At 45.2% G+C, this 22622-nt stretch overlaps 1 protein-coding gene across 5 annotated transcripts in view; it reads left to right on the forward strand.

The window, feature by feature from the left end:
• Palld (palladin, cytoskeletal associated protein) overlaps positions 1–22622 on the forward strand; it is a 413911-nt gene that overhangs the window by 314665 nt on the left and 76624 nt on the right. The window contains exon 1 of one of the 5 annotated variants that reach the window (XM_076553287.1): positions 15643–15804. The exons of the other annotated variants lie outside the window; for them this stretch is intronic. The gene's annotated coding sequence lies outside the window, so the exon portion shown is untranslated. Of the gene's footprint in view, positions 1–15642; positions 15805–22622 lie in introns of those variants that run through there. 5 annotated transcript variants of the gene reach the window in all.

Below are 22622 nucleotides of genomic sequence, written 5' to 3' on the forward strand. Positions count from 1 at the left end.
TGCTTTGTGGTGAGTTCAAGTGACTGCGGCATAATAATCCTCCCAAACTCTCTCTTTCCTATCATTTGCAGAGGTACTCCTTAAATGGGCATAACTGATGTCTGATTGGCTAATGAGCCTCAGAGAAGGCTGAGTCAGAGCAAACAGTTGAAGCCAGCCGTGTGTGTGTGTGTGTGTGTGTGTGTGTGTGTGTGTGTGTGTGTGTGTGTGTGTGTGTGTGTGAAGGGGGAGCAGTGCCAAGGGGCGGGAGGGGGGGCGGGGGGTAAAGGCAGGCTGCAAGCTTAGCAGAATGTTTGGACAAGACAAAGAGCAGTTCCAGCGACCAAATAAGGAAGTCGATGCTGAAGGATTTCAGAATAGAAGTGTGTCAGCCAGAGGAGGCAATCTGGGAGGGTGAAATAAGCGAGGCAGAATGGCAGAGGATTTTTTTTTAAACTACTCTCTTACACAAGGTCGACAGTAAAAGCATCTCTGGTCTTTAAACAGGAATGAAACATACAGATTGCATCTAGTCTTTTCTGTTGGCATTTTGTAGACAAGCATCTGCAGACACATTTGGAAGCTCTTAGAAGCTGCTGGAGTAATAAGCATTTTCTTGTAAAGCACACACACACACACACACACACACACACAAAAGGTGAATGTGGGACAACTCAGGCACCCTCTCTTTCTGTAATTAGTGAAATTTTTTAGCTGAAAATAAAAGAAGTTTCTAAGAAACCAACAAAAATATCTTGAAAGCCACCTTCAAACCTATCCTAAGCCCTGACTTAACCTAAGCATCCTTTCAAAACAATCCAGACTGCTAAAAAAAAAAAAAAGTCAAGTATCCATTAGTTACTACCTTACTGTGTCCAGTTTAAATATGCAAATTGCTCCCAAAGTTGCTGAAGGAAATCTCCATTACCTGTCTTCAAATACCATCTTCCAGACTTCCTGAAGCAGCATTCGTTAGTGACAATATGGATAAACACTGTTTTTATTTTGGTATTTTTTTTCTATACTATCATTTAGACAGGACATGGTCTGGGAAGAAGAATTTCAAATACACCTACGCATAATAAAAAACACCATTTGATTTGTTTTGTTTTGCTGTTGCGGTCTCACGCCACAAACCAAACATTGAGGAATTACTTTTCTGTTAATGAAGAAACCTATTTATATGGACACTGCCAGTGATAAATACAAGGCATTTGTCCTGAGTCCGATTTCTGAAACTCTTCAATGACTCTAAACTTGTTAGCAGCTTTAAATTAGGCAAGTGAACAGATCTGTTCTTCTCTTCCCATACCAGATCCACAGTCGGACCACCCACACTTGAATCGGGACCACTATCTAATGGTAAATAGAAGAGTTTGGGCACACATCGGACACAAGGGTAATAAACACTCTGTCAGCACACAAAAGATCGACCCCCACCTTTAGATGATTGTGGCATGCAGAGTACACCCTCGTTCCAAATTATACCTCCTTCAGTTTAAACATCAGCTCCACTTAATGTCGTTTGTGTTACCATTCCGTGAAATGTTTATCATCACTGTCAGGGAACTGAAAATGGAAATGAGACAGTGTTACCCTAAAATTATCTATCTTAAATGGCCAACTGCACCATGGAAATGCTTCATAAATTGTCAGTTTTTAAAAACAAACAACAACTGGCATGAAGTTGAAGAGATAGCCTAGTGATGAAAAGCTCTGGCTGCTCTTCTAAAGGACCTGGGTTCCACGACCAGTAACAGCCATCTGAACTCCAGTTCTGGGGGATCCAACGCCTCTTATGGTCTCTGTTGGGCACTGCATGCATATGGCGCACAAACGTATTCAGGCAAAACACTCACACACATAAAATAACAAATTTTAAAAGTTTAAAAAACTAGTAGTAGAGGGCAAGAAAAGCCAGGTGAAGCCATACTTACAAAATTTGTCTGAGGAAATAATTCAAAAGAGGAAAAAAAATGTGTAAACCTAAAAAATGTTTTAATGTAACACATGCAAGCTTTTAAAAATGAAGAAGCCAAATATAATTAATATTCTTGTTTAACTAATGGAGTGCAATACAGCAACTAAGATTAATACTATGGAGGCAAAGATATTTATGATCAGTGCTGAAATTCCCAGCGGTTGTCTTGCAAAGTTATGCTGCTGGAATCAATGCTTTGAAGACCTGAAAAGGGACAGGGTACGAAGGAAGTCATGGTGCTAGTGTGTTATGCCTAGGGATATATTTCTGTTGTCCTTATTAAATGATTTTACAATACATACTTTTTTTTAGACCATGAAAAGCCTAATAGACAAGAGGCAATTTCCTGAGTAAGAAAGATCCCTAACTTCAGAGTTTATTTGTCGAGAAAATATAAGCCCAAAAGTCATGGTTAAATGATATAAAAAATGGGCTCTCTCGTAGAATGGCTCTGCCTTCTGATCTGGTATGTCACTCTTCGGCAAATAGCCAAGCTGTCTGTAGACTGAGGAAGCAAGCAGACACAAAGCAGTGTTGCTGCAGAGGCTTCGGGGCCTGTCTCTGTGATCCCCCAACACAGCTCCGAATCATGTGAAATATGGGAGCAGAGTGGGGTCAAGACTGAGTGTATCTGAAAGCCCGCCCTTATGCCGAAATCCTAAAATTCTAGACTCTGTTCTCAAAGAGATCTGTGCATTTAACCTTAAAATGCAAAATTATATTTTTGCAAATATGTATATATTTTACAAAAATAAGAATTACATATTTTTGCAAAAAAAATATATCACTTACTATTATAGTTGATGAGTTTGGGTAATTCTTTTGCTAGAGAAGATATAAAGACTTCCAGATGACTATGAAGGATTTTATATAAATCGACCCATTTGAATCCTTCCACTTAGAAGGGAAAATTAATTGAGACTTAAAATAGTAGATGAGTTATTAACATACCCAGGGGTCGAAAAGCAGAGGAGAAGTGTAGAAAATACATGTATATCTTTGGGGCATTTCCTGTGATGGGTTGTATCTAGTAGGGCATTGGATGTGATCTCCATCAGTTTCTTATAGTGCAGACTCGAAAACTGAGACTCCTGGGCTGGGGAGATGTCTTAATTGATAAAGCGCTTGCCACACAAGTGTGAAGATCTGAGCTGTTAAGTACCCAACCCCCCAAAAACAGGTACCCATAATTCCAGTGCTGGGAACAAAGACAAAAGGATCTCTGGTGTGCCAGCCAGCCAGTGTAGCCTAGAGATGTCTCAGCAGTTAAAAGCATTTGCTACTCTTCCAGAGAACCTGAGCTGGGTTCCCAGCACCAACATCAGACAGCTCACAGTACCCTGTAACTCCAGCTCCAAGGGACCTGACATTCTTCTGTCCTCTAAGGGAACCCCCGGAGATGCAGACATACACACGCATACATAAAATTACAAAGACATATTGTAAATTGTAAAGGTTTAGTTAAGCTTGAATTTTCATATAAACAAACAAAAACTAAGGTAGACCACAATAGAGAAAACAGTGCTGACCTCTGGCCACCACACTCACACCCAAACATATACACATACACAGAGACACATAGACAAGACGAAGGAAGGAAGGAAGGAAGGAAGGAAGGAAGGAAGGAAGGAAGGAAGGAAGGAAGGAAGGAAGGAAGGAAGGAAGGAAGGAGGGAAGGAAGGAAGCAGGGGAGTTAGCTGAGACCCAGGACCACGCAGGATTTCACCGTGAGTTGATGGCAGAGCGGGTGCCTTTGCTGAATACAGTCTTTAAATCCCTAATGGGTGTTTTTCTCTCACGGCTCTGCTCCCTGCCCGTCCCTTCTGTGGTGAACCTAAACATCACTTCAACTCCTCTTGTCTGGACAAACCAAGAATTTGAAGGGGCTGCAGGTGGCCCGTATCACTGACTTAAGACCAGGCATTACTTTTCCCGGTTGGCTTCACCCAGTATTTAGAATATCGACTCCGTGGTGGCGGTGTCACGGTGTCACGTTCCCAGTAACCACAGCAGGCAGGGTGAAGCTTCCTGCCGCTGCACTGTGCTCCCCCACATTTCTATCATGCTTTGCAGCAAGCTATGAAGTGCGTGGAAGAGCTGCGTCTGGAGGACACTGACACACAGAGAGATTAAAAACCTTGCCCAGAGTCAAACACCTGGCAGGGGGTGACACTTGGGATTCAGAGCCAAAGCTTGAGCTTGTCACGTGGATCGAATTTATGCAGGACATAAAAGTGTCTGAGTAGATTATAAGTCTCCCGAGATTCTAAGTCTTCCTCAGCCAGAGGCATGAGGAAGAAATGTCTGCTTTGGGAAAGTTAAAAGTATGGATTTCTTTCAAGAAATCAGGTAGTCAGGTGATAATTCGAAGTCTTGATGTGAGAGTGGTCATTTCAGGACAGTTCCAAAAAACTACATGCATACAAAAAAGAAAAAAAAAAACTGAGAACATAGACAGCTGAATTTTGAGATATTATACACAGCGTCAGTGAAGGAATCTGCTGCTAGCATGTTCATGAATCCAATAAGAATCTTAGCCAGAATTAAATAACTAATGTTTCTGTACTCTGGGGCCAATGTATGAGTTCTGCCACATCAGTCGGAAAAGGACTTGGCCAATCAAATGCTCTGCTTGTCCGCAGCAGCCAAGCTGTAAACGCAGAGGCCCTAACACTGTCCCCATAATTCTGGAGTGTGTCGCTTAGGACAGAGGTGAAGGCCTCTGCTATGAGTCTGCCGGTCTTGCTCCCGGCTATTAAAGATAAAAGAATAATTTGAAGAAATTACCTTAGCCCATTATCTAGTCATCTCTCTCCCCAGTTTATTAACATGATAAACCAAATAGCTTCCTAACAATTTAAATTACGCACTTTAAGCTTTTTGTTATGACTAAACTGTGCAATAGGTAGAAATAAAAGTCCAAAGTCTACTGCATCCCATCTAGTGAATTGAGTTAATTATGTACTTATTCTCTTTCCCTTCCATCTCCCTTTATAACCATGGGACTTAAGGGATTTTGGCCACTCTACCCCTTTGGTAAAATGTTTTGAGTATATATCTTATATGGATGTATAATAATATATACATGATTTTAAATCTTCACAAAGAAAAAGTCAAAGGATGAAATGAATATAAGCAATGCAAAGGCTTAGCACTTTTTCCTAGCTCCCCATGGATTGTTCTTGAAGACCATTGCTCTGTTTAATACTTCAGCACCAACTTGAAGCTGGCTATTGAGTCTTCTACTAGGTTAGAATGGGTCGGCCTTGAGTCTGACCCTAGGCCCATCCAGCTGGAAAGAATGTTGGGGATCCCATTATCTTTCCCTTCCACTGGACAGATGGCACATGCAAATAAGGGACTTGTCCTCAAGGCTCCATTTCCCAGACGACTCAAGCCTCCATTGTTGTTACCCTTCGATTTTGTAGGTGACAACGTATGAATTGAGTTTAGAAATTGTTTTACCTAATAAAGAGATGGTTTTATTTTTCTCAGTGGTAGAATGTTTCCTTTTTATCACAAGTAAGTTGAAACTGAGAAAGACATTTTTGGGCACTTAAACAGTAGAACTGTGTTCAGAGGAGGGCGATGGTACTGGGTCAACGCAGGGTTCTGAGAGAGGCGGCTGGTGAACGAGTGGGTGACCCAGGAAAGCATCAGGAGCTGGAGGCTAAATTACACTCACACATCCCCTTGTTGTGGCATTCGGCCTGATGCTCACTCATTCCTCAGACTCGAAGTTCGAGCTTCTCCGTGCTGTGGGGATTTGGGTTAAGCCTTTTATGGGTATCCAGATGAATTAGCCATTGTGTCTCACCTACGCTCCAGTAATTCACTTTCAGTGGGCAGTTTTTATCTTCCCAGATGGGCAGATTGTTCACGGGGGAGTTATGAGTAATTAACTCGTAAAAGAAATGTCCAAATGAATGAACAACTGCAAAGCACCTGTTGTTCACAGCTGATTCTGTCTCCTCGCCTAGATTAGACCCAGCCTGAGAACATACGGCTGTGTTTCCTTCTTTTAAAACTGTGTGACACCTACTGGTTATGGTTCTCCGAGAACACAATGATGAATAGAGAATGGACGGTCTAGCTTGTCTTCACACCTAACGAGAGGGAAGTGTCAAAGTTCAGACAAACATCAGCTACCTGAGAGTGGGGGCTACATTGTCCTTTCATGGGCCTTAGGTACTTCGGTCTTATAGATTCTTTTTCTATTGAAATATTAGAATGATATGTTCTAACTGTATTAGTATGAAAATGAATATAATTGTTAGATTATGCTATGGGCATTATTGTTCTATTCATTTATACTTTTTCCCTTTGAGTTTAAAAATGATTGATCTTGTGGAACAAAGTGTAGTAGGCTCTCATCACTGTATCTACTATATGGAATGTATTAACTTATATTTTCTAAGATGATAAACATGGGCACTTCCTACAACCACAGCTGGCTTCATTTATTCACACCTCATGTAGCAAAGAATGCAGTGAATTCCCTGTAACTTTTTTCTTCTTCCTAATGATTCTTCCTTACTTCGTTGATCAGAGATATCTCTGTCTCAAGTGATACCACTTGGAGTAGAAAAATCAGTGGGCACCCCTTGACCAGAGAATAATCATATAATCATGATTATGATGCATGTGACCTTATGCAAAATCAATTCTTCTAGGATGCTGAATGTCTGCTTATAGTCTCTAAAATATAGTCAACTTGAAAGGATCTGACTTTGATCAGACTTTCCCTTCATTTCTAGCTTACAGAGCTTTATTGAGTGTCATACAGAAGACACAGAAACAAGGGAACAATGACACCAGAGTTATGTCAGGCTTCTGCTTGCGCCACCCACAATGGAGTTGGAACAATAATGGCCCCTCCCCCAAGCTAATGAGCGAGTTGCAACAATCAGCTAAAACAGGGATGGCCAATAAAGTGACCGCTAATGAGGTCTTCTCCGAAAACTAAAAATAATTTGCAGAGAGTCCAGTTTTTAAAGAGGCAGGACCCACTTTCGCCTTGACTTAAGGTTGCTGTCAATTCTCTTGTCATGGGTTGAAAGTGTGGCTTTCCAAATCTTACTTCATCACCTCTCTTTAGAAATTGCAGTTTTAAAATACGATCTTCTAGACTCATTTTTCTCCATCTCTGTCTTTTCCTCTTTGTCATGCACATTCCATTAAGATCGATTACGTACCGAAAAATAAACGGCCTTTGGGGAATGTTCACAGTCCACTAGTTTCCTTGAGCATAACAGATTGAGTCCAACTTTAACCTGAATAATCTTATAATAGAATTCCATAGACAGACTCAGTTTCCTCAAAAATCATTTAACTCTGCTAAGGTTACTGAAAGCAAAATATAATATACTGATGCAAAAATAATGGTCTTTTTGAAACAATGCAAATATTCCTTATGTTTGTGAAAATCTTAGGTATTACTGGGTTTTCTTTTCTTGAAATCTAATACTTCTTTGTATCAGCAGTGGCCTCACTTAATGGGATCATAATGGGCAAACAACAATATTATTAGTTGACTCTTTATTAGCCATATAATCTATATATCAAATAAGTCCATTCCTTTAATTATGAGTGTATCAAATATTTCCTCTTTTAGGTCTTAGGGTCTATATTCAGAAAACCTCCCATTCTAAAATATACCCATTACATTTCCATTTTTAAAGAAAAATTCATTAAAATATTTGACATCCCTTTACTCTCATACTTTTTAATTCCTTTTCTACATCAAAGTTTAAGTTTGTATAAATTATTTTGCAAAACACAGTCTACAAATTAGTCTCAATATTTCTCTTCTTAGCAGATGATAACCTTTGTCAGGAACCAATTGTAGCACCAATCAAATCACTACGTGTTTCCCTAAAGAGAAAAATAACACATTTCCAATAATGCTATCCCATTACCCTGATCCAAAAGATTAGTTTATTAATTAAAAGAATGAACGCCAAGCATTTAGTTTACTGGGCGTTGCTCTAATAGAACACAGCAAAGTGGTGGATGACTTATAGAGAAAATAAATTCATTTTCACAGTTACAGAGATCAGGTTATTTGAGGTCAGGGCCTGGCATCTGATGCCCGCCCTCTTGCCAGGTCGTTACATGGTGGAAGGTAGAAGAAGAAAGGAGAATGTGTACTTCCATGCTTCCATCTCTGTGTGGATGGGGGTGTAGCAATTGTATCAGGAACCCATTCCTGAGATAAAAGCATCAATCCATTCACCTTATCCTCATGAGGATATCCTTATCCTCCTCTCATTACGTCCCACCCCCAACAGTGCAGCAGTGTCAGGGGGAATTAAGTTTCTAATACATGCTTGTTTCGGGGGAGAGTAGGAGGAGCAGGGAGGACACACATTCGAAACACAGCAGGCTTAAACGAAGACAGGTTTGCCCAAGCCAGGAAAAGGAACGGATCCCTTCCTCCCCAGGAACACATCCCCTTATGTGAGGCTGTCAGGGTTCCCCTTTTCTCTTTCACTTCATGTTCAGAAGCCCTCGCACCCATACCAGCTCCTTTCTGGACATGGCTTTCTCTCTGTTCCTGGGAGAAGCAGTGGAATGGTCTGGGTGTTCTCTAAGTGCCCTAAGGAATTTCTGTGATGTAAGGTTCCATGTGATGGTATCATCGGAGGTAATTGCAGCAGGAGAAACAACTGAACAAGCTGTGCACCACCTAGCCGGTTACCATGTACTGCCACCAGAAACACAGAGCGTGTTATTGGAACTTCTTTGTTCATATTGGTCTTTTATCAGCCACAGGTAAAGTTTTAATTGGGGAGGATCGAGTTTAACTAGCAAGTCACCTGCTTTAGCATTTACTCAGGAGAGGGACATAAACAGGCAAGTTCCTGCATTTTGACCATGCCTCTTCAGTAATGCCCATACAATCTGCGGGTGACCCCATCAGAGCCAACGTCGTAACACATTTGTTTTGGAAGTGGGTTCTCAATTGTGAGTCAGACCCATCAGTGGCCCAAGCTGGGCACAATTAGGAGCTGTAACCACTTTTTCAGGTCAAGTAGACAGTGTGTCCCACTATCAAACTTTACCATAATAAATTTTTTATTTACTCACAGAGACGGTACTGTCCTAGGATGGTTCATGAACTTTCTCTGCATGTGGACTTTTCATTTGAATGTTATAGTCCCTGATATCTGAGCTCTAGAATTCATGACATACACCAGAGGTGAATACTTATAAAGTGATTGGCATTGAGCTATATGAAGTTGTACTGGCTGGTTTTTGTGTGTCAACTTGACATAAGCTAGAGTCACCAGAGGAAGGAACCTCAGCTGAGGAAAGGCCTCCTTGAGATCCCGCTGTAAGGCATTTTCTCATTTAGTGATCGATGGGGAAAGGCCCAGACCATGTTGGGAGGTACCATCCCTGGGCTGCTGGTCCTGGGTTCTATAAGAAAGCAGGCTGAGCAAGCCAGGGTAAGCAAGCCAGTAAGCAGCACCCCTCCATGGCCTCTGCATCAGCTCCTGCTTCTGGGAGCCTGCCCTGTTTGAGTTCCTGTCCTGACTTCCTTCAGTGATGAACAGCAACATGGAAGCCTAATAAACCCTTTCCTTTCTAACTTGCTTTTTGGTCACAGTGTTTCATCACAGCAATAGAAACCCTCGCTAAGACAGAAGTGAAACTCACGATTATTTCTTTTTACTCCATTCCTTACTAAATACTCAGCTTTGTTTTTGTAAGAGAGAGAGAGAGAGAGAGAGAGAGAGAGAGAGAGAGAGAGAGAGAGAGAGAGAGAGAGAGGAAGGAAGGAAGGAAGGAAGGAAGGAAGGAAGGAAGGAAGGAAGGAAGGAAGGAAGGAAGGAAGGAAGAAAGAAAAGAAAGAAAAGGAAAAAAAGAAAAGAAAAGAAAGAGAAAAAAGAACAAGGTTTTAAGGGATGGAGAGCTGTAGGTCAGTGTAGGTCCTCAGCATCATTACTAGAACCTCTCACCCTCACCCTCCTTCAAAAAGCTCCGAGGTTGGGGAAGGTTGCTATGACAGCTGTCTTCTAGACATGACAGGACTACTATATATGAACCTGGAGTAGCTGTGGGTGCTTGCACAAGGCCTGCACAAATTAAGCCAGTCAACAGTCTAGCAAGGGGGAGTTGCTGACAGCTAGTGACCTCTGAGTGAGGGGAAGAGTCAGTTTTCTTCAGGGATATGACCCCTGGTGGGCTGCTTATGGTCCAGTGGATGGCCCACCCGTACACATAAATAGGCAGCACTAATTGGACTCAGTGGACTAAAACAGGAAGTCATAAAATCGGGAGGGAGATGTGGTGGAAGGGATATCGGAGTTTGGCGGCGAGGTGGGGAGTGGATTTGATCAAAATACATTATATCCATGTATGAAATTAATAATTAAAAAGGAAGCAAACAGCCGGGCGTGGTGGCGCACGCCTTTAATCCCAGCACTCGGGAGGCAGAGGCAGGCGGATCTTTGTGAGTTCGAGGCCAGCCTGGGCTACCAAGTGAGCTCCAGGAAAGGCGCAAAGCTACACAGAGAAACCCTGTCTCGAAAAAACCAAAAAAAAAAAAAAAACAAAAAAAAAAAAAAAAAAAAAAAGGAAGCAATCAGCTAACCATCAATCCGGTTGAAAACACCCAATCAGCCCTCCCCAAACTGCTAGATTTACAGCAGAACCCTGCTCCCAAGCCCAGCCTAACCTGGTAGGTCCCATGCATGCTGTGTGTTAGACCCACACCGGCCAGCAGCTCCTGACCCTCGCTTCCACTTGACAAGTCAGACAACAGAACTCGGGGAATTCAAGGCCGTAGAAACAGCCTAGGATTGATCCCACACTGTCCAGCTCCGAACGTGCCCTTTCAGGACACCATTCCACTCTTCTTCCCCCCTCTGCAGACCCCTGCTGACTGATCTCTTTAGTTCTCTGGGGTCACTGTGGACGTTCAGGGTTTGCTTGACTGTCACGAACTCAGTCTTCTCTTGGTGTGTCTGCAAGGTCTCCCTTTGCACTCTACCTGGCCGGTGACCTTTTCCTGCTCCCTTCCCTCTGACACGGTGCTCTGTGTCTGCTGGGATGTGGTCTCATCCACGCAAACAGCTGATCCCCCTTTCTTGGTTTGCTCTTACTTTGGTAAAAAGTAAAAAACATATATAAAACAAAGAGCCAGAAATTTGGCTTGGCCCATGGGCAAGGTTGGTGTGTTTTTATGAGGAAGTATGAATTATCCGTGGAGATTTTCTGTCCCCCAACCCCCTCACAATAGTCTGATTCACTACACACAGGGCTTAGTCTCTTTAGAAGATCCACATTTTTTTATTTTTAGTTTTTTACTTTTTTTTGCGATAATTAGTAGCTGTTAATATGGAAATGAATGTGATTCATATACAATACTATACTTAATTACAGAGTTCAAATTCAAAGTGGCCAAAGATTTTTTAAGTATTTTTTTTTATAAATTGAAAGAATGGATCATGAATTTTTTATATTAATTTGTCATTACTGGTATTAACTGGTGTGTGCCCTCCAGTGCATGAGTGTTACCTCATGTGGAACTCAAAGAACAATACGCAAGAGTGACTCTTTCCTCCCACCGTGGGTCCTGGGGACTGAACTCGGTTGTCAGGATTGTACAGCAAGTGCTTTTACCCACAGTCATCGCACCAGCCCTGAAAGCATATCTTACGCAGTCCATACTCTGACATAGTTCCTAAAAATAACATGAGTTGGAACCAACATCAGCTAAAAAAAAAAAAATCTGTATTCAATGCACAATTTTCTTAGCCTTTTCTGGATTGTTGCCTTGGCTTGGGATTCCTGAGAGAAGCAGTAGCTACAGATAAGAGCAGCCATGCAGCCAAGATCTCCACCCTTGAAAATACAGTGGGTGCTAAAAAATGGATAAAACCGATCATTAGGCTGAATCAGCAACAGAATGTCTATCTTTTGCCCGTCATCCACCATGCTGGAATATGACAACCTAGGAGCCAAAAGTCCAAGAAAATCTCAAAATTGCCTAATTTTCATGAAAATGTTATGTGTAGCAAAGTGCCTGACGATATGTTAACATCTAAAAATATGAAATATGTGCTGTAGAAACACAGATGATGACCCTGAGTTTTAAGTTGGTTGGGCAGTGTAGACCTATGGTGGTGGTTTCATTAGTGGATGAGGATTACAGGACATTTTCTTGATCTGCTGACGGTACCTGCTTCTATGAAAGATTATTGCGTGAATTCGGAGGTAGGGGACAGTAGCCCTGAGTGGCAGTGTTAGCCTGTGTGTATGAGATGGGGATGGGACAAGGGCTGGAGGGATGGCTTACGAGTCATGAGGTACTGCTCTGGCAGAGGGTCAGAGTTTGTCCCCGGCACCACATCTGGAAGCTCACAACAGCCTGGAACTCCAGCTCCAGGCTGTCCAATTCCTGATTCCTTCTTCTGGCGTTGGTGGGCACCTGCACATGCACATGTGCACATGCACACACACACACACACACACACACACACACACACACACACACACACACACACACAGGTAAATAATAAAACTTCACAGGAGGGAGGTGAGACGGAAAGAGAGAGAGACCTGGCATCAGCACCCAGGTTGTCTCATTAAGTGATGCCGTTTGCTGTCAGCTCCTCTGCTTTGTAGCCGCCTGGTTTACTGTTGTGGTTTGAGGGTAATATGAAAAAGAGAAGGAAGAGTGAGTGAAGGATTTCCTTCACCCATCCCCACACCCCTCCAACAACTGGAAATTAGGCAGAAGGCCACATCCCAAATCAAACCCGCACACTTGAGCCCTAGATCTGTGAGCCGAAGCGGGCTGAGCGTGAAGCGGAGTCACCAGTCCTCACGCAGATGCGTTTCCAAACTTCTCAAGCGAGGCCAGAGGGGATCTCACCAGACTGCTCTGTGGAGATAAGTTCATGGCCTATTTCAAAGAAAGGCTTGTGGAGCATGATCTCCACAAGCCGGAAGAGGAATGGGCATTCTTTTTCAAACTTGGTAGAAATTCTCCTCAAGGAATCTGTGGGTGCTCATTGCAGTGAGTCTGGGACATGGCGGGAGTGATGGTTGATATGTGTATCCACACCTCCCATACTTTACCCAACAATTTGGACATCAGGCTGTTCATTGCTTTGTAACACTACCTTAAATCATGTTGGATTTCAGAACTAAACACCGAATGGTCCAGAGAGATGGTAAAGACCCTTGTCACCACACCTGAGTCCAATCTGTGGCACTCTGTTCAGTTCTACCTGTCACCAGGCCAGAAGAACACCGAGGTGGTATTATGAACACTTACATGTCCATTCCTTCTGGTTTTATACTACAGAATCACAGTCCTTGAGGACTGGAATTCAAACACCCATCTGACAACTCTAGTACTAACAGAAACAAAGAATCAAGTCCTACAGTTTAGGACCATAAGGCCCGACTCATTCTAAACCTCTTTCCTCACTGATACAGCACAGCCCCCGAGGAAACCATTCGGTCTCCAAGCACCATTCAGTCTCCAAGCGCTGTCACCAGGGCTGGCCCTGACGGCCATTTGACAGGAAAATTGGGCAGACCGCAATTCCAAAAAAAGGCCATGTAACTGGGTGAAATGCTGAACTGTTGCTCTTTGGAACATCTTCCCTCGGGCTAGTAGGGATGTTGGCCCCTCACCTTCATTGTGGGGAAAAATAATAAGCCCTGTATCGTGCTGAAAATAATGACAGCAGCGTATTGTTAGGTTAAAAAAAAATAGGCTACAGGATCATATGTAAACGATGATCTAAACTATGTTTTAAATATATCCTTAAACACACATACAAAAGTCTGGAGAATTGTACTCCAGGGGGTTAGCAATGTTTATCCCTGGGGGTAAACTACAGAGTGGCGTTCACTTTTGATTTATTGCTTGGATATTTTACAGGCATCATTTTTCATTTTTAAAAAAAATCAATAAAATATATTTGGGAAAGGGAGAGAAAAGTGAGGGGAAGCATCTGCCTTAAGACTGAAACCAAGGGCTGTCAATGGCTCAGTGGTTACGTACTCTGGCTGCTTGGATAGTAGACCCAGGTTCCATTCCCAGAACCGATGTCAGGCAGGGTTGCAACTCCAGCTCCAGGGGATCGGACTCCTTCATCTAGCCTCTGTGAGGTATCCACATGACCACACACATAGTAAAGTCCTTTAAAAAAAAATGTGAATCTAAAAACCCATTGTAGATATAATATTAAAGGTGCAGGTAAAATTATCAGACCATTTAAATCAGTGGTCTAAGTGATATTTGCTGATATTTCTTTTGTGACTACGTTAGAGAAACTGCCAGGACCCTGGCCAGGCCTCTTAGTTGGACTCCAGGGACCAGAGACCTGATGCTCTGAGCAGTGACTCTTACATCCAGTACATGCTAGGTATGCTTTTCATTCACTCGGTCATTTTACTGAGAGCTTATTGTGTGTAAAAGATTTGGTTCCAATGCTCAAGAAAACACACATTCTGGCAGGAAAAACAGGGCAGAAATAACTGTGATAAAAGTGCTGGCCAGATATTAGAGGGTTATACAGAAATAGCTGTGATAGGAGTCCTGGCCAGATACTAGAGGGTTATATACAGAGCCAGGCCTTAGCTAAGGTGGTAAAAGGGAAATTTGGCAATCTGGATTTATGCCTAAACCCATAATCTGTCACAGCTTTGCTATAAGCAATTAATTCTGAGGCAGTAAGACGGTTCAGTGGGTAAAAGCACTAGCCACCAGGCCTGAGTACCTGGGTTGGATCCTCTGAACCCACGTGGCTTCCGGAATGAGGGAACAGATTTCTGAAAGTTGTTGACCCTCTACACACACACACACACACACACACACACACACACACACCGCGTTATAAATAAATAAAAGAAAAAACTTAATTATGGAATCAGTGTGTCCTTTAAAACACTTGGCAGCAGAAATTCCCATGTAGAAGTTTAAAACAAGCGACCTAGGTCCTCTGGCAGTTTATGACAGGAGACACGGGTGGGGGGAGTGGGGGCTGGGAGGGGGGGGTAGGAGGCTGGCCAGATAGGGGCCAATTATTTTACAAGACCTTGTGAAAAGGGAGTCTGAGAAACTTTTACCCAGAAGGCTCTCGGGTTCAGTGATTCCTTGGTACACAGAACCCAGGAAGCTGCTTAATGGAATCAACAGTACTCCCTTTTCTTCTTTAGTCAAGAACGGTCCTGTGTGCCTTCTTCTTCTTGAAACGCGGCACGTTTCGAGCCTGCCAGCCTGCCCCAGGGCTGGCCTCTTCCTAACCCCGCCTCCAGCCCCGGTGGTATTCCGTGTGGATTCATCCATTCTTCCTTTGCATTCCGGCTCTCTTAGCATGCCCGGGGATGGAATTTCGAGGGCACCTTTTTTTTTTTTTTTCCAGCTGCAAAGGAAAAAACCGGACTTAAAAAAACAGTGAGGCAAAATCGCCCAAGACGTGCAGCCCACACTCCGTTATCAGTTCTTCAAGTTTGAGCCACCACGGAAGCCCACTTTATGAACCGGGCTCCTGCTAAGAAGGGGCTGGTGGGGAGAAGGAGGTGGAAGGCGGGACACGGGGAGGAAAGGGGGCGGATACCCTAACCTGGGGGCTGCTTCCCAGGGCCTGGGCCACGCCTCCCTGCCTGGCTCCCGCTGGTCGAGCCGGGACGCTGCGACTCTTATTTTGAAAGGCGGCGGGCTGCAGCCCTGGGAGGCTCACTGAGTCACCGAGCGGCGTGGCGCTATAAAGCTGGGGTACCTGCCCGGCGCAGCCGGAGGAGCCCTTGGCGCCCACCTTCTTGCATCCCCGGGACCCGAGATCGGAGAGTGCGGGACTGAGGCAGGGAGACTTAAGGTAGGCGTGCGCGGAGTCCTCGCCCCGCGAGGCTGCTGGGGTGGGGAGGGGCGAGAATAAAAGTTTGAATTAAAAGAGCTGACAGCGTGGGGCTGCTGCGAGCGGGACAGCCGGCCCCGAAGAGCGAGCAAGCGAGCGAGCCCGGGGCGGGCTGGGCACACACTGAGCAGCGGGTCGGTCCTCCCCAGAGCCCCTCCTTCCCGCTCGCTCGCTAGGGCTGAGCCCTGACCCTGGAGCTGAGCTCCAGATGGGGACTTTTTCCATCCTCCCCTCCCCACGGGGTCCGGACTGGAGAAGATGCTTTGGCACCCCGGAGGACCCCACACCCACACAGCCCGATTCTCCAACTTCCCTGACACCATCCCCCTTCTTCACCCAGGCACCACGGCTTGGAGCGGGCAGAGATAGCGGGGCTGCCAGAGATTTGGGGGTGGGAGCTGGGAGGGGGCGATGACCTCATCCTCTGGCTGGCTGTGGGTTTGGTCTTGGAGGAGGGGTCCACCCTCCCAAGCCCCTCCTCCCTCTGGCTCTCGCGCTCTCTCTCTCTCTCTCTCTCTCTCTCTCTCTCTCTCTCTCTCTCTCTCTCTCTCTCTCTCTCTCTCTCCCCGTCTCTCTCTCTGTCTCTTTCTCTGTCTCCTCCTCACTGTTTCTGTGTGTGTCTGTCTCTGTGTGTGTCTATCTGTCTGTCTGTCTCTGTGTGTCTGTCTCTGTGTGTGTGTCTGTCTGTCTCTGTGTGTGTCTGTCTCTCTGTGTGTCTGTCTCTCTGTGTGTCTCTCTGTCTCTGTCTCTGTGTGTGTGAGTCTGTCTCTGTGTCTGTCTATCTCTGTGTGTCTCTGTCTGTGTGTGTCTGCCTCTCTGTCTCTGTGTGTGTCTGTCTCTCTGTCTGTGTGTGTCTGTCTCTCTGTCTCTGTGTGTGTCTGTCTCTCTGTCTCTGTGTGTGTCTGTCTCTGTGTCTCTGTCTCTGCGTGTGTGAGTCTGTCTCTCTCCACTCCCTCTTCCCTCTCATCTACGCGCACACACACACACTGTTGGTCACATTCCCACCAGGTCGGTGCAGAGGTGCAGAGCCTGGGGACTTGCGCCCCCGCCGCCGAAGTGAGATGTCCAGCAACTAGTAGGCTGGCTTGTGAGTGGCCAGCAGCTCCGCCTCCTCCGAGGTCCCCCTGGCCGCGCTTGTTGGCTGGTTAGCTTGGCCAGATCTGTGAACCGCCAGACTCCACTCCTCTGGGATGATATGTGCAGAAACCTGGCGCTCCAGATCCCGAGAAAAGGGGCCTCCAAAGCGGGTGGGGGTTGGCTTCCCTGCCCTTTGCCCTATTTAACTCCAGCGTGGCTCTGTCCGGACTGGTGAGTTGTCCAGGCTCCAGAAGGCCGTCTGGACACATTGAGTCCAGACCTAGGATTGGGACTTTCTCTGTCCCTGGGAACTGACTAAAGGGGGTTAGGTCTCTTTGGACAGACTCATTTCTCTGCGTTGCTCCGCTGGGGCTTGTACTAGCAGCAGGCCTGGACAAGCCAAGCCCACTGACTGTTCTTTGGGAGAAACTCGGGGTCAATATATGTTCCTCAGACCCCCCGGTCGGCTAGAGCTGGAGTGCGCCCCCTGCCCCCAAGTTTGGTATGTGGCCACAGATTAGCTTGAAGAAGGCAGAAAGAGCAGACCCCCAGCACTGGAAGCAGGATTAGTAAACAGTGATGCTTTCCTGAGGAAGTGTCCTTTCCAGATTAGGGACTGGTCCCACCAGCTGGCCATAGGGATGCCTTCTAGATGTGTGTGACTAAGGCTTCTCCTGAACTACCATCTCCAGAGATAAGTACACAGTGTGTCCAGCTGCTGGGGTCCGTCTGTGGGGAACCAGTGGACACCTATGTTCCTCCAGACCTTCTTATCTCTCCTACCAAAAGTTTTATTTTATTTTTGCCCCTGCAGATTGGGGGGGGGGGTTGGGTTTAGTGACAGAAGTTGGAAAATATTTTTTTTCCATAGGCTGTTGATGTTGATTGATATAGGAAGGTGAAATACATGTGTTCCCGAGCTTCTCTAAGATTCTAATTTAGAGAGGCAGTTAAGTGACCAGCCACTCTCGGGCACATTGACCTACAAGAGGACACAAGAGCTAGAAAACAGAGTTTTCGACTAATTCCTATGCCTTCCTCTTTTTGTGCTGACCCATATATATAAGTATACCATAATGTATAATGTACATCTACAGATACATATGTACGTATACTATAATGTGTGTTGTTGTCTTTAGTACAAGCAGAGTGCGTTTCCCATCTAGTAACAAAACATGCCGGCATCCAGGTCATCTCTTTGGCTTTGTGAAAGCCTGAGATGCTGAGGGAAGAGCCTGGGTAGGTGGCTGGAATAATGTAGCTTTATTTTCTGTGACCGTTGAGAGCCATGGAATTCTGATGGCTGGCGTGGGACATTAGCTCACCTGCTTTGCCTGATGTAATAGCTGCTTGCTGCATCTGTCCCCGGTAAGGACACTGACTTAGACAAAGGATAGATGTCCTACTCAGAGGAACGCTGGGGTTGCAGCAGACTGCCTTAGGGGCGCTACGTACAGTTTCCGGTTGATCTTTAAAACTCTAAATATGGCACAATAAAAACAGTGGTGCCTTACCCTGCTGCGCTGGGGTCTTTCAGTAGTCACTGTGTTGTCTTCTCGCATCTAAACCGGGTGTTTTAAAAACTTGGCTCCTGGGCTGCATTGCTACTTTTCAGGGTTGTGGCTTTTCTCTCTCCTCTCAATACAGTCTCTTCCCCACATCGCAGTAAAGCTTTGGCTACCTACATAAAGAATTTTGTGAAAATTACTGGGGCCCATGCCACTCAAAGTACCAAAGTGATTAGGAACTTCATCAAACAATTATTGATTAAAGAATTAACCGTTGTCCTGTCTTCAAATTTCTTTCACTGTCATTGCAAACTATAAAGCTATGTACAACGTTGTCACCTCTTTGGGGTGTACACTCACATCAGAAATGTTGTACCAAAACTTACCGGAGTTTTTTCAATGCTTCTTTCAAAAGGTCATGTAAATATTGAGCGACCAAAGTTCGCTCTCCTTCACAAATTATGTGCCATTTAGTGTCTTGCCAAGTACCCCATCTTCTTCACATAAATGGTGGAGAGAGCCACTAAAAACACACTTTAAAATAATGCTAGTTAAAAGAACATTAAATGCTTCTTTGAAAGTGCCCTCCTGTAAGTCCATTCTCTTTCGCAACTTCTAGGGATTTATTCCAGGGAAGCTCTGCATGTGTGTCAGAGGCTAAAGAATTAGGGAGAGTTTCATCCAACGAGAGTGAGTGGATAGGACGCAATGGGCCTTTGTTGCCCAGAAGGCGTGGGGACAGACTGGATGAGGAAGGCCAGAAGTGTCAGGGAGGGAGTAGCACTCTGGGGGAGTTGTCTGCCTACTGTGTGGACTCTTCAGGACAGATTTTTTTTTTCTTGAGCTGACTTGTTGATTACATAGTTTAGGGTTAACCATGATTGGTAACATGAGCCGTTCCAGGCAGGTGAATGGCTCCGTGCTTGTGTATTTTGGATCACGACTACGAGGAAGCAAACTGAAAATGCAGGGTGGTTAGCTAATGTCCTCACTCAGTTCAACAGCTCCAGCATCAGCGCCACGCCACCATGGCAGCTGAAACCGGTGATTTTCACAGCGTCGCCGAGACCGTTGGAAGGCACGCTGGCTTACTGGATGGAAATGATTTCCTCCCAAGGGAAAGGCTGCCGTTGGCAGACAAGGTGCATCAGCCAGGAGAAATGAGCAGTGACCATTTTTCTGGCTTCTGTTGGCTGAAACCTTGCCTTTTTTTTTTTTTTCCTTAAAAAAAAGTGTTTAAAAAAATAGGCTCTCATAAGAAGACACATAAAGCCAAGTGAAAGGAATAAATGTTGGAGTTTTACCAGGAAGAGAGAGAGAAAAGCTAATCTTTGTTTAAAAAAAAAAAATCATTGCCGGGCGGTGGTGGCGCATGCCTTTAATCCCAGCACTCGGGAGGCAGAGGCAGGCGGATCTCTGTGAGTTCGAGGCCAGCCTGGGCTACCAAGTGAGTTCCAGGAAAGGCACAAAGCTACACAGAGAAACCCTGTCTCGAAAAACCAAAAAAAAAAAAAAAATCACTGGGCTGGGGAGATGGCTTAGTTGGTAAAGTGCTGCCCTGCAAGCCTGAGGACCTGAGTTCCAGCCTCAGCACCCACGTCTGTAACCCCAGAGCTGAGGATGCAGAGACCAGCAGGCATCATAGCAAGGACAAGTTCAAGTGAGCGACCCTGCCGCCAAAAGAAAAAGAGGAAGAAAGATGGATGAATGGATGGACGGACGGACGGATGGATGGACGGACGGACGGCGGATGGATGGATGGACAGACAGACGGACGGGTGGATGGATGGATGGATGGATGGATGGATGGATGGATGGACGGACAGATGGATGGGTGGGTGAATGGACGGACAGACGGATGGACAGGCGGACGGATGGACAGACGGACGGATGGATGTTACCTGAAGAACAACACCTGAGACCTGAGCTGTCCTCTGGTCTTCACACAAGCAGGCAAGCACAGACCTGTATACAAATGTGCTCTCACATGTACACCCACAATACATGTGCCTGTGTCACACGCACATGCGCACAAGCTAAATGAAGATCTGCCAGGCCTTACGATTGCTGAGGATGTATCGTTTTCCTTTGAACTATGTGGCATGCAGTGGTTAGGCTCCCAGGCCAGCCCAGCAATGCTGCTGAAGTCGTCTGTATTATTAATAGTACCATATATGTAACTATACAGGTCCCTGTGTATAACACAGTTGTTATGGGAGAAAAAAAAATGCACTCAGATCCACCTTGAACACTTTAGAGCTGTTAGTCCCAGCAACAATGGCAAAAGGGATCCTCCTTTTGTTTGTCCATTTAAACCCTGGGGGAAATGTGAAGTACAGAGATGGAGTTTCTTTTATCCGCCCCTTCTGCTAACAGAGGCTCCACCCTGGATCCACAGAGCTGTGGGGAAGGGGATCCTGGCAGGAGCTGGCTTTGTGGCAACAGAGAGAAGGAGAAGAGGAGAGGAGAGTACCAGTTATGGAAAGAAGGGAACGCTAACTGTCCATCACCTATGGGACTGGTTGGGATGGTTTAGCCACGTGGGCTGCCTGCTGACTGGTATTATTTCCTCACTAAACAAGGTTTACAGTGGAACACAAGCCTAGGCATTAACATGGTTTAGTTGTATGTTTGATAGTTTTAAACCAGGATTAGCTTTTAAGTGGAATCTGGACTAGTAGAAGGGAAGGAAATACATGGGTGCTTTTTCTCCTCCTTCTCTTCCTCCTCCTTTTCCTCTTCCTCTGCCTCCTCCTTCTTATCAATCTGCCATATTCCTAAACTGGCACCAATTTGGATTTGAGATTCTAAAAACAAATATATATATATATATATATATATATATATAGAGAGAGAGAGAGAGAGAGAGAGAGAGAGAGAGAGAGAACAAATTTGCAAAAAAAAAATATATATGCACAAAATATGAATCACTCATTGGACACTTTATACCAGAAACTGGGCTAAAATATTTACTCGTTTATGTCACTTAGTCCCCATCCTAATCCCACAAGCTCTGCACTTTGCGCCCTCCCACCACAGAAATGATGAAAGGGAGATGTGGCGAGGTTTAGTCACTCTCCCCAGAGTCACACAAATCAGAAAGGGCCGCGTCGGGGCCTCAGTAAATCAACAAATGTTGTTGTAGAAGTTCGACGTCCCAGGCACTGTGAGAATAAAGCAATGTCCTAAATGGAAAACACGCAAACCTCCCTGTCCTTCCGGAGCTTAAATTCCGGGGGCAAGTGACAAACTGTAAACACCTTACACTTACAGATGCTGCAGAAGCCAGGCTGAGGCAGAGGCGAAGGAATGTCAGTCTGGGGTGGGAATCGGTGAGACAGAAAACACGGACCTCCTAGTGGTTCTGAGCCGACAGAATCCAGAACATTCACGGCATCGTTTCTCACAGTAAACCATTTTGTTTGGTACCACTCAATGTCTGGTTCCATGATGTCCTCATCAATCTCTGCCGGTCCTCCAGCGAGTGACCAGGACGTCCCCAAAAACAACTCTCCTAGGGCTTGACTTTGTCTGTCCAAAGGTCAGGAAAGATGGAGACAATTGCTGGAGGGACATTCTGAAGAAGGTGGGGGAATCCTGTGTGCAGCGGTTGATTGGGTTAGCCTTAGCATGAAGGGCAGAGGCAGTTCTTCTGCGGGGCTGGCCGGAAGGCTGAGTCTTCAGCAATGGTTGAGGTGTGGGTAGGAGTAGGGACTAGAGCTGTGGGAGTTCTCTCTGACTGCTTCTGCTGTCTTTGTGAAATGGAGAACTCACTCACCAGAGTGGGATGGGGAGGGAGTGGAGGGGCCAGAAGAGAGATGAGTGGCCGTCACCTGGGAGAGAGGAAGTCTGCCTTTAACTGGCGAAGTGTACACTCTGGGTCATCCCAAGTTCAAAGCCTTCCTCTTAATGTCTGTAATACACTGGAGCTCAGAATTCTTTCTTGAGTTCTCTTGAGGAGAGGAGCTCTTATTCTTGTCGGTATGTGCCACTTGCTTTTAGCTGACCCTGCAGTTAATGTATGTTTAGTGTTCATAAGTGATGGCTATAATAAACTTCCTATACAGAAATAATACCTTGAACTATCTATCGTAGGACAGGGCATAGTGACCTGAGCCTTTAATCCCCGCACTGGGGAGGCAGATCTCTGAGTTCTAGGCCAGTCTGGTCTACATAGTGAGTTCCAGGCCAGGC

Source organism: Peromyscus maniculatus, chromosome 17 (assembly GCF_049852395.1).
Source record: "Peromyscus maniculatus bairdii isolate BWxNUB_F1_BW_parent chromosome 17, HU_Pman_BW_mat_3.1, whole genome shotgun sequence".
Classification (NCBI taxonomy): Eukaryota; Metazoa; Chordata; class Mammalia; order Rodentia; family Cricetidae; genus Peromyscus; species Peromyscus maniculatus.